Source organism: Drosophila biarmipes, unplaced genomic scaffold (genome assembly GCF_025231255.1).
Source record: "Drosophila biarmipes strain raj3 unplaced genomic scaffold, RU_DBia_V1.1 ptg000019l, whole genome shotgun sequence".
In the NCBI taxonomy this organism is placed as follows: Eukaryota; Metazoa; Arthropoda; class Insecta; order Diptera; family Drosophilidae; genus Drosophila; species Drosophila biarmipes.
The window spans coordinates 1866523-1877522 of record NW_026114537.1 but is presented as its reverse complement, the minus strand read 5'-3'; the positions used below and the strand labels follow the sequence as shown (position 1 = coordinate 1877522).

General features: G+C 39.7%; 1 long non-coding RNA gene across 2 annotated transcripts; it reads left to right on the top strand.

Moving 5' to 3' along the window:
* LOC127012104 (uncharacterized) lies at positions 1-10879 on the top strand. 2 transcript variants are annotated; one of them, XR_007765568.1, is made up of 2 exons: positions 1-170; positions 10158-10879. It is a non-coding gene; the product is annotated as an uncharacterized LOC127012104 (long non-coding RNA). The 2 variants fall into 2 exon arrangements; XR_007765569.1 differs by lacking the exon at positions 1-170 and adding an exon at positions 5021-5106.
* The last annotated feature ends 121 nt before the right edge of the window (positions 10880-11000 follow it).

Here is an 11000-nt window from a genome sequence, read left to right as displayed (position 1 = left end):
TCACCAACAAAATCACTATTAGTTTATCGGATTGGATTTGGCTGACAATGGCTGTCCGGTATTAAACTGTATGTATTCCGTGCTTAAAATTGTGTGCTCGATCTAGGATATTTCCGGTCCCATGCTAACAACAATATTGAAAGTCGATTTCCCGCACGAAGATCCGTGAGGTTCTATGGAAGTATTTCACGGGATGCGAAGTCTGTGGGATTATCGACAACGACCGGTCACGTTTACTATAAGTTTTTTGGGGCAAACGCCCAAATCTTCTGAGTTATGTGTACGAGTTTCGTAGCGAGAAAACATAGAAAAACAGCTCGTTACATCTGGCGATCTTCAGCGAGCTTTATTAGCGAGGAGCTGGCGGATAAAATCGGCTGCTCTTAGAAGAATTACATAATAAAGACGACAAGTTAGGTTGGCAAATGGAAGGAGCTGCGGAATAAGTGCGCAGCTCGAGCCAGAAGTCAAATTGGGAAACAAATGACTAACCATGAGCCTGTTAATATTGCCAGAAGTAGAAGATGCGTTGGTGCCAGCCCGTCGCCAGGATAAGATCCGCAGGTCAATAAATTGTAATAGCTTCCAGGAACAAACACATCGGATGCCGGGAGGAAAGCATGTCAATGGCATTTCTTCAAGACGGCAACGAGAAGATAATATTGACCAGTTTCTAGAAGCAGAACTGCCAGATTTCCGTATTACAAGTGGAACATCAAACCTAGCCAAGCACCAAATCACCATAAAGGACTAGAAACCTATAAAATAAAGACACCACCTAGCAAGGACCACGTTCAACGCGCGTAAAAATCTTGCTTTGATGTTTTTGCACCTCCATCTACCTATTGCTATATTTTAAGTTACAAACAGAATATTATTGTCAAAGTTGATAAAATAAATTCTTCTTATTTTTAAGAATTTGCGGGTTTTGATAAACCGAAACGTAAACATAAAACCGAGCGCTAGAAAAAAGCTTGCTACGCCCACTCCCACTCTACTGTGGCGCCTACAGTATTCATACTAGACAAAAATTTTAGCTGAAATGTATTGTTCTCATCAATACCTATTGATCGGCATAAAAAAACGCCTCAAGCCCCACACCCCTCGCAATGACGTCAGATTTCTCCTTTTATCCTTTTTAATTATTTTGTGATGTTTTAAAGAAATATATATATATATATCATAAAGAAATATAATATATATCATAGTCAAATACCTCGCTACGAGATTCGTGCGGCTAGCTTAGTAGATTGTGCGTCCCACCAAATTTATAAGGTGTTCACGGGTTCGAGAGGGTTAATTGCGGGTAAATTTACAGACGGCTTGGTAACTCGGGTGGCCTTGATAGCGCCACGTACTCGCTGCTCGTCCCTGACACGTTGACTTGGCGACTGCTTAGCAACGACTCGGACTCGCGAGGGGGTCAGCCGTGCGGATTTAGGAAAGCGTTACTGTTCTTAGAGTAGGGTGCTCTGTCCCGGACGGTCCCACTGGGGTTTCTGCTCAGATCAGGAGGAACTCTAAATCCTCCTAAATAAGATCTCCGACACCAAAACCACAGAGCTAAGGACCACAATAAAAGCGATCCTGGGCAGCAAAGTCGACGTCAGAGCGCTCACTGTGACAATGTTGATCGAGGTAAAAGACATCGACGAAACCACTTTGTGAAGAAATGTTTCGGCAGAAAGTACAGATGCAAGCTCTCAATGAGCTCTGCCCAGGTTTTCCATTGCTTATTATTGGCGATAAACCACTTCAATGCCTATCCTTTAAGTAACTCCGGTCCAGGTCTAAACCGTAGGTGTTGGCGGACCATTCAACTTGTTCCAGGAACTCAAACGGTTTCTCCGCCCTCCTCAGATTAAGATGAAAAGACTTAACAATAGTCTTCTGTTCGCGGTTGGTTAGCAAGGGCGGGTCGAGTTGCAGGTGTTAGTAATGTTTTGGATGAAAGAATCGGCTCTACCAATTATCCTATAAGATTTTCCTTCCAAAAAAAATTTATAATTATTCGTTCCTCAACAGAAATTTGTTTGACCTTTTTATTCATGTTGAAATTCTTTGGAACTTGATGCACAAATTTAGCTTCAACTGACTTGTCTTTAAACAGTTGTACGCAGACTTTTGGGCGTACACTTGTAGTGTTAAATTTAATATTATATATAAAATATAACCCCCGTTGAATAGTTCTGAAACGTCATTTAGGACAATAAACTTAAGTTCCATTGAAAAAAAAAGATTAAATAAAATACATGCATAAATGGCCGAACAATTCATGTTAAAAGTTTCATTTTAAAATTTTTTGAGGGTGTACGCATACACACTGAGAGTAATTGTACATTTTCTCAGGCAGACTACTTCTAGAAAAGGGCAGCGAGATAATACGCCATATTTAGCAAGCCAATTTATAAGGATTCTCGCAAAAAAAAAGGAAAGGGCATTCACGGCTTACAGCACCTTTAGCGGTTGAATGCACACAGGGAGTCATGTGGTCGTCATGGTACGAACGTAATGCTATGGGCAAACGGTAGTGCCGAGCTAAAATAAGGGGAAAAAAAGGAAGAGAACGACTACGAGCCAAACGTAAGCTGTTTGCCAATTCACCATTACCTAAGGAAGGGGCGCCTTGATTGGCAGGCGGTCGATTGTCCCTGTACGATAGTGGCGATCGTTGGGCGCAAGAAATACTGGAAATATTGTGAAAAGGTGAAACTTCGTATTGAGCAGGTGGCAACGCTTTATCATCGGTATCGATAGACGATCGCTCGCGGATGATGTAACCAAAGGGTGGGGCCACGAAAAGGAGAAGGAGGAACAATGAGCCTCGAGGTGGGTATCCATAGGCAATGAGAACGGATATCTTAGTGGGAACATAAGAAGTATTGGCGCGATAGAATTTGAAATCTACGAGGAAGACAGCGTGGGAAGGAGAATAAAACGGAGGATCGGCGTTTTAAAGCTCATCGGCGAACTGTTGGTCGTCGAGGACACAGGATAATGGCCAGAGATAAGAACGAAAATTCCTAATTCCGTCTGAGGATAGAACTGGAAAGAAGAGGAAGAGTCACAGGACTCAAAGGCTATGAGGACTCACAGGATAACAGCCAGAGAGAGAGAGAGAATGAGCTTCTTTTCGTCACCCGAAGAAAGCACGGAATGTGAGGAGTTATATAAATCCGCAGGACATCGTCAGTGAAACCAGCAGGCACCATCGATCGCCGCGCGGACCTCGTTGGAGAGCGCAGGAACGCGTCGAAAGGCCAGAACGAGCAATATCAGCAGGCAGTGGAACCAGCGCGAGAAGGTACCGAGTCCTGCCAAGGCACAGACCCAATGCATTAGTAGCACGAGAATAAAACGTCATATAAATTTAGTTGGACAAGCACACAATCTTCTGTAGAAGCCGCACGAACCTCGTAACGAGCAGACAGAAAATTCCCAAATAAAAACGTTTAAGTAGAAGCAGTGAATGCCTAACCACATCGAAAGCCTTGCTAAAGTCTAGGGTTGTTGATAATATTATTATCGATATTTTTTTTTGGAACAAATATATATTTATATCGTAATAATTTTTTACCCAAATGTCGAGAATGCAATATATTTTTTTTTTATATTTTTTTTTTTATTTTTATAAACTGCATCGTTTAAAAACTAAATTATAAGAAATTAAATTTTAAATTAAATTTTGTTTTGTATGTTGAGTATAATTCATATAATCTGTATTATTTAAAAACAAGATAACAAGAAATTGGATTTGAAATTAAATTTTGTTATTTCATATTATTGTTATTTGTTTAAATTAAATTATAACGCATTTTGAAATCTAAAGATCTATTATTGATGTTGTCGACGGTCTTACTAAAGTGGATGATTATATCTCCGGAGCACCGGAGATATCTACTACTGTTTTATTTAGATAGCGAAGGGACGAAGAAAATGAGGTGAATTTTCATTTGTTTTGGATCCGTGCGGGAGGTATTAATTATAGGGTCTAGTTTCAGTGAGGAATGGGAAGTGGATAGATTAGTAACGGGCAAAGTCAAGTAGAGATCAATCAAAAATCAAAATTTTTTGTATTTTGAGGTGCAACAAATGTTTTGAAAACCACGACCGTTTGGAAGAAGGGGAAACAGTTAATGATGGGACAAAAGCTTTCAAGGCTGGACAAATGGAGTTGTAAAACTGTAGGACAGCGGAGTCAAAATCTTGGATTGCTGATAAAAATGAACAGTCGATCCTCAAAATATAATAATGTAGACCAGTATAATCTGTTTTCCGACAATACTTTATCGGACAAGTTTTTCATTTAAGATTCGCTTAAAAGCTCAACGGATGTTGGTATAGTTGTGTGATAAGGATCTTCAGATAGGGAAATTTCGTTGATATCGGAAATTTTGCAAGAACGGCATCACTAACGAACTTAAGGTTTAAAAGACTTTTCCGATTATTTACATACATACATACGATACAGTTAAAATATATTTATTCAACGAATAGTACATTAGTACATTCTTCGAATGTCTTATCCAGTTTTTACAAAGAAATGGATAATGGTAGAAATTGTCGAGATTTGTCTCGAAAAAAGTTGAATTGCGATGCTCCTCATAACTCGGCTCTGGATCATCAGAAATCAAAAATGGCCATGTCATTCGATAGATAATAGTTAGCAGGAAACGCCGTCGAGTTTTTTTTTTTTTGTAATTCCCTTTTTTTTAATTTTGTTACAGACTGAAGTGAAAAAGAAAAATTTTCGAGAAAAATCGGCTAATTTGAAATTGTAAAATTAAAATTATTATTTCTCGAAGACTATCAAATATTAATACGACTCCAGCGTGCAGTGTGAAAACATCTTAATATAGGGCTAGAAAGACAGATATTTCAGATAATAATTATGGAATGTTTTTCTTCATAATTATAAATAGAATTGTCGATGCGATCACCAACAAAATCACTATTAGTTTATCGGATTGGATTTGGCTGACAATGGCTGTCCGGTATTAAACTGTATGTATTGCGTGCTTAAAATTGTGTGCTCGATCTAGGATATTTCCGGTCCCATGCTAACAACAATATTGAAAGTCGATTTCCCGCACGAAGATCCGTGAGGTTCTATGGAAGTATTTCACGGGATGCGCAGTCTGTGGGATTATCGCCAACGACCGGTCACGTTTACTATAAGTTTTTTGGGACAAACGCCCAAATCTTCTGAGTTATGTGTACGAGTTTCGTAGCGAGAAAACATAGAAAAACAGCTCGTTACATCTGGCGATCTTCAGCGAGCTTTATTAGCGAGGAGCTGGCGGATAAAATCGGCTGCTCTTAGAAGAATTACATAATAAAGACGACAAGTTAGGTTGGCAAATGGAAGGAGCTGCGGAATAAGTGCGCAGCTCGAGCCAGAAGTCAAATTGGGAAACAAACGACTAACCATGAGCCTGTTAATATTGCCAGATATAGAAGATGCGTTGGTGCCAGCCCGTCGCCAGTATAAGATCCACAGGTCAATAAATTGTAATAGCTTCCAGGAACAAACACATCGGATGCCGGGAGGAAAGTATGTCAATGGCATTTTTTCAAGATGGCAACGAGAAGATAATATTCACCAGTTTCTAGAAGCAGAACATCAAACCTAGCCAAGCACCAAATCACCATAAAGGACTAGAAACCTATAAAATAAAGACACCACCCAGCAAGAACCACGTTCAACGCGCGTAAAAATCTTGCTTTGATGTTTTTGCACCTCCATCTACCTATAGCTATATTTTAAGTTACAAACAGAATATTATTGTCAAAGTTGATAAAATAAATTCTTCTTATTTTTAGGAATTTGCGGGTTTTGATAAACCGAAACGTAAACATAAAACCAAGCGCTAGAAAAAAGCTTGCTACGCCCACTCCCACTCTACTGTGGCGCCTACAGTATTCATACTAGACAAAAATTTTAGCTGAAATGTATTGTTCTCATCAATGCCTATTGATCGGCATAAAAAAACGCCTCAAACCCCACACCCCTCGCAATGACGTCAGATTTCTCCTTTTATCCTTTTTAATTATTTTGTGATGTTTTAAAGAAATATATATATATATATCATAAAGAAATATAATATATATCAAAAAAATACCCTCATAGTCAAATACCTCGCTACGAAATTCGTGTGGCTAGCTTAGTAGATTGTGTGTTCGTCCCACCAAATTTATAAGGTGTTCACGGGTTCGAGAGGGTTAAACAGACGGCTTGGTAACTCGGGTGGCCTTGATAGCGCCACGTGCTCGCTGCTCGTCCCTGACACGTTGACTTGGCGACTGCTTAGCAACGACTCGGACTCGCAAGGGGGTCAGCCGTGCGGATTTAGGAAAGCGTTACTGTTCTTAGAGTAGGGTGCTCTGACCCGGACGGTCCCACTGGTCTGCTCAGATCAGGAGGAACTCTAAATCCTCCTAAATAAGATCTCCGACACCAAAACCACAGAGCTAAAGACCACAATAAAAGCGATCCTAGGCAGCAAAGTCGACGTCAGAGCGCTCACTGTGACAATGTTGATCGAGGTAAAAGACATCGACGAAACCACTTTGTGAAGAAATGTTTCGGCAGAAAGTACAGATGCAAGCTCTCAATGAGCTCTGCCCAGGTTTTCCATTGCTTATTATTGGCGATAAACCACTTCAATGCCTATCCTTTAAGTAACTCCGGTCCAGGTCTAAACCGTAGGTGTTGGCGGACCATTCAACTTGTTCCAGGAACTCAAACGGTTTCTCCGCCCTCCTCAGATTAAGATGAAAAGACTTAACAATAGTCTTCTGTTCGCGGTTGGTTAGCAAGGGCGGGCGGCCAGATCAAGCCTTTGATTGGTTACTGCCAGTCGAGTTGCAGGTGTTAGTAATGTTTTGGATGAAGGAATCGGCTCTACCAACAAGAGCACCAATTACCCTATAAGATTTTCCTTCCAAAAAAAATTTATAATTATTCGTTCCTCAACAGAAATTTGTTTGACCTTTTTATTCATGTTGAAATTCTTTGGAACTTGATGCACAAATTTAGCTTCAACTGACTTGTCTTTAAACAGTTGTACGCAGACTTTTGGGCGTACACTTGTAGTGTTAAATTTAATATTATATATAAAATATAACCCCTCGTTGAATAGTTCTGAAAAACACGTCATTTAGGACAATAAACTTAAGTTCCATTGAAAAAAAAGATTAAATAAAATACATGCATAAATGGCCGAACAATTCATGTTAAAAGTTTCATTTTAAAATTTTTTGAGGGTGTACGCATACACACTGAGAGTAATTGTACATTTTCTCAGGCAGACTACTTCTAGAAAAGGGCAGCGAGATAATACGCGTGACGAGGCGACACCTCCTGAACCATATTTAGCAAGCCAATTTATAAGGATTCTCGCAAAAAAAAGGAAAGGGCATTCACGGTCGACATTCAAGTGGTCGACATGGTACGAACGGTCGTCATGGTAAGGGCAAACGGTAGTGCCGAGCTAAAATAAGGCGAAAAAAAGGAAGAGAACGACTACGAGCCAAACGTAAGCTGTTCGGACAAAAACAAATTTGCCAATTCACCATTACCTAAGGAAGGGGCGCCTTGATTGGCAGGCGGTCGATTGTCCCTGTACGATAGTGGCGATCGTTGGGCGCAAGAAATACTGGAAATATTGTCAAAAGGTGAAACTTCGTATTGAGCAGGTGGCAACGCTTTATCATCGGTATCGATAGACGATCGCTCGCGGATGATGTAACCAAAGGGTGGGGGCACGAAAAGGAGAAGGAGGAACAATGAGCCTCGAGGTGGGTATCCATAGGCAATGAGAACGGATATCTTAGTGGGAACATAAGAAGTATTGGCGCGATAGAATTTGAAATCTACGAGGAAGACAGCGTGGGAAGGAGAATAAAACGGAGGATCGGCGTTTTAAAGCTCATCGGCGAACTGTTGGCCAGAGATAAGAACGAGAATTCCTAATTCCGTCTGAGGATAGAACTGGAAAGAAGAGGAAGAGTCACAGGACTCAAAGGCTATGAGGACTCACAGGATAACAGCCAGAGAGAGAGAGAGAATGAGCTTCTTTTCGTCACCCGAAGAAAGCACGGAATGTGAGGAGTTATATAAATCCACAGGACATCGTTAGTGAAACCAGCAGGCACCATCGATCGCCGCACGGAGCTCGTTGGAGAGCGCAGGAACGCGTCGAAAGGCCAGAACGAGCAATATCAGCAGGCAGTGGAACCCGCGCGAGAAGGTACCGAGACCTGCCAAGGCACAGACCCAATGCATTAGTAGCACGAAAATAAAACGTCATATAAATTTAGTTGGACAAGCACACAATCTTCTGTAGAAGCCGCACGAACCTCGTAACGAGCAGACAGAAAAATCCCAAATAAAAACGTTTAAGTAGAAGCAGTGAATGCCTAACCACATCGAAAGCCTTGCTAAAGTCTAGGGCTGTTGATAATATTATTTTAAATATTAAATTAAATTTTGTATCATTTAAGATTATAACGCATTTTGACATCTAAAGATATATTATTGATGTTGTCGACGGTCAAACATTGTAATCGATAGGTAGAATAAGTATTGTAAGGAAAATCTAGTATTTGTTAAGTTATCCGACCTCGTATGGGTTTCGTGGCCCTTGAAGTGTGAGCCTAATGCGCCGCCGGCGCTCACCCCCACCGCGTCCACACCTACGCGTGTGGGGTAGTCGTTAAAAAGGCATCTCCATATGATTCAAAACAGATGTGTTTAATTTATATTTCTTTTAATTCTAAGAAACCTATTGGGAAACTAAAAAATAGCAATAGAGAGATATCAAGATATATTAAATATTATTTTGATATTTTTTTAAAACAGAAAATATTGTCGATACGATATTATAAAAATATTCGACATCCTTACTAAAGTGGATGATTATATCTCCGGAGCACCGGAGATATCTACTACTGTTTTATTTAGATAGCGAGGGGACGAAGAAAATGCGGTGAATTTTCATTTGTTTTGGATCCGTGCGAGAGGTATTAATTATAGGATTGTCTAGTTTCAGTGTGGAATTGGAAATGGGTGGATTAGTAACGGGCAAAATCAAGTAGAGATCAATCAAAAATCAAAATTTTTTGTATTTTGAGGTGCAACAAATGTTTTGAAAACCACGACCGCTTGGAAGAAGGGGAAACAGTTAATGATGGGACAAAAGCTTTCAAGGCTGGACAAATGGAGTTGTAAAACTGTAGGACAGCGGAGTCAAAATCTTGGATTGCTGATAAAAATGAACAGTCGATCCTCAAAATATAATAATGTAGACCAGTATAATCTGTTTTCCGACAATACTTTATCGGACAAGTTTTTCATTTAAGATTCGCTTAAAAGCTCAACGGATGTTGGTATAGTTGTGTGATAAGGATCTTCAGATAGGGAAATTTCGTTGATATCGGAAATTTTGCAAGAGCGGCATCACTAACGAACTTAAGGTTTAAAAGACTTTTCCGATTACTTACATACATACATACGATACAGTTAAAATATATTTATTCAACAAATAGTACATTAGTACATTCTTCGAATGTCTTATCCAGTTTTTACAAAGAAATGGATAATGGTAGAAATTGTCGAGATTTGTCTCGAAAAAAGTTGAATTGCGATGCCCCTCATAACTCGGCGCTGGATCATCAGAAATCAAAAATGGCCATGTCATTCGATAGATAATAGTTAGCAGGAAACGCCGTCGAGTTTTTTTTTTTGTAATTCCCTTTTTTTTTAATTTTGTTACAGACTGAAGTGAAAAAGAAAAATTTTCGAGAAAAATCGGCTAATTTGAAATTGTAAAATTAAAATTATTATTTGTTGAAGACTATCAAATATTAATACGACTCCAGCGTGCAGTGTGAAAACATCTTAATATCGGGCTAGAAAGACAGATATTTCAGATAATAATTATGGAATGTTTTTCTTCATAATTATAAATAGAATTGTCGATGCGATCACCAACAAAATCACTATTAGTTTATCGGATTGGATTTGGCTGACAATGGCTGTCCGGTATTAAACTGTATGTATTCCGTGCTTAAAATTGTGTGCTCGATCTAGGATATTTCCGGTCCCATGCTAACAACAATATTGAAAGTCGATTTCCAGCACGAAGATCCGTGAGGTTCTATGGAAGTATTTCACGGGATGCGCAGTCTGTGGGATTATCGCCAACGTCCGGTCACGTTTACTATAAGTTTTTTGGGACAAACGCCAAAATCTTCTGAGTTATGTGTACGAGTTTCTTAGCGAGAAAACATAGAAAAGCAGCTCGTTACATCTGGCGATCTTCAGCGAGCTTTATTAGCGAGGAGCTGGCGGATAATTTGGCTGCTCTTAGAAGAATTACATAATAAAGACGACAAGTTAGGTTGGCAAATGGAAGGAGCCAGAAGTCAAATTGGGAAACAAACGACTAACCATGAGCATGTTAATATTGCCAGAAGTAGAAGATGCGTTGGTGCCAGCCCGTCGCCAGTATAAGATCCACAGGTCAATAAATTGTAATAGCTTCCAGGAACAAACACATCGGATGCCGGGAGGAAAGTATGTCAATGGCATTTTTTCAAGACGGCAACGAGAAGATAATGTTGACCAGTTTCTAGAAGCAGAACTGCCAGATTTCCGTATTACAAGTGCAACTTCAAACCTAGCCAAGCACCAAATCACCATAAGGGACTAGAAACCTATAAAACAAAGACACCACCCAGCAAGAACCACGTTCAACGCGCGTTAAAATCTTGCTTTGATGTTTTTGCACCTCCATCTACCTATTGCTATATTTTAAGTTACAAACAGAATATTATTGTCAAAGTTGATAAAATAAATTCTTCTTATTTTTAGGAATTTGCGGGTTTTGATAAACCGAAACGTAAACATAAAACCGAGCGCTAGAAAAAAGCTTGCTACGCCCACTCCCACTCTACTGTGGCGCCTACAGTATTCATACTAGACAAAAATTTAGCTG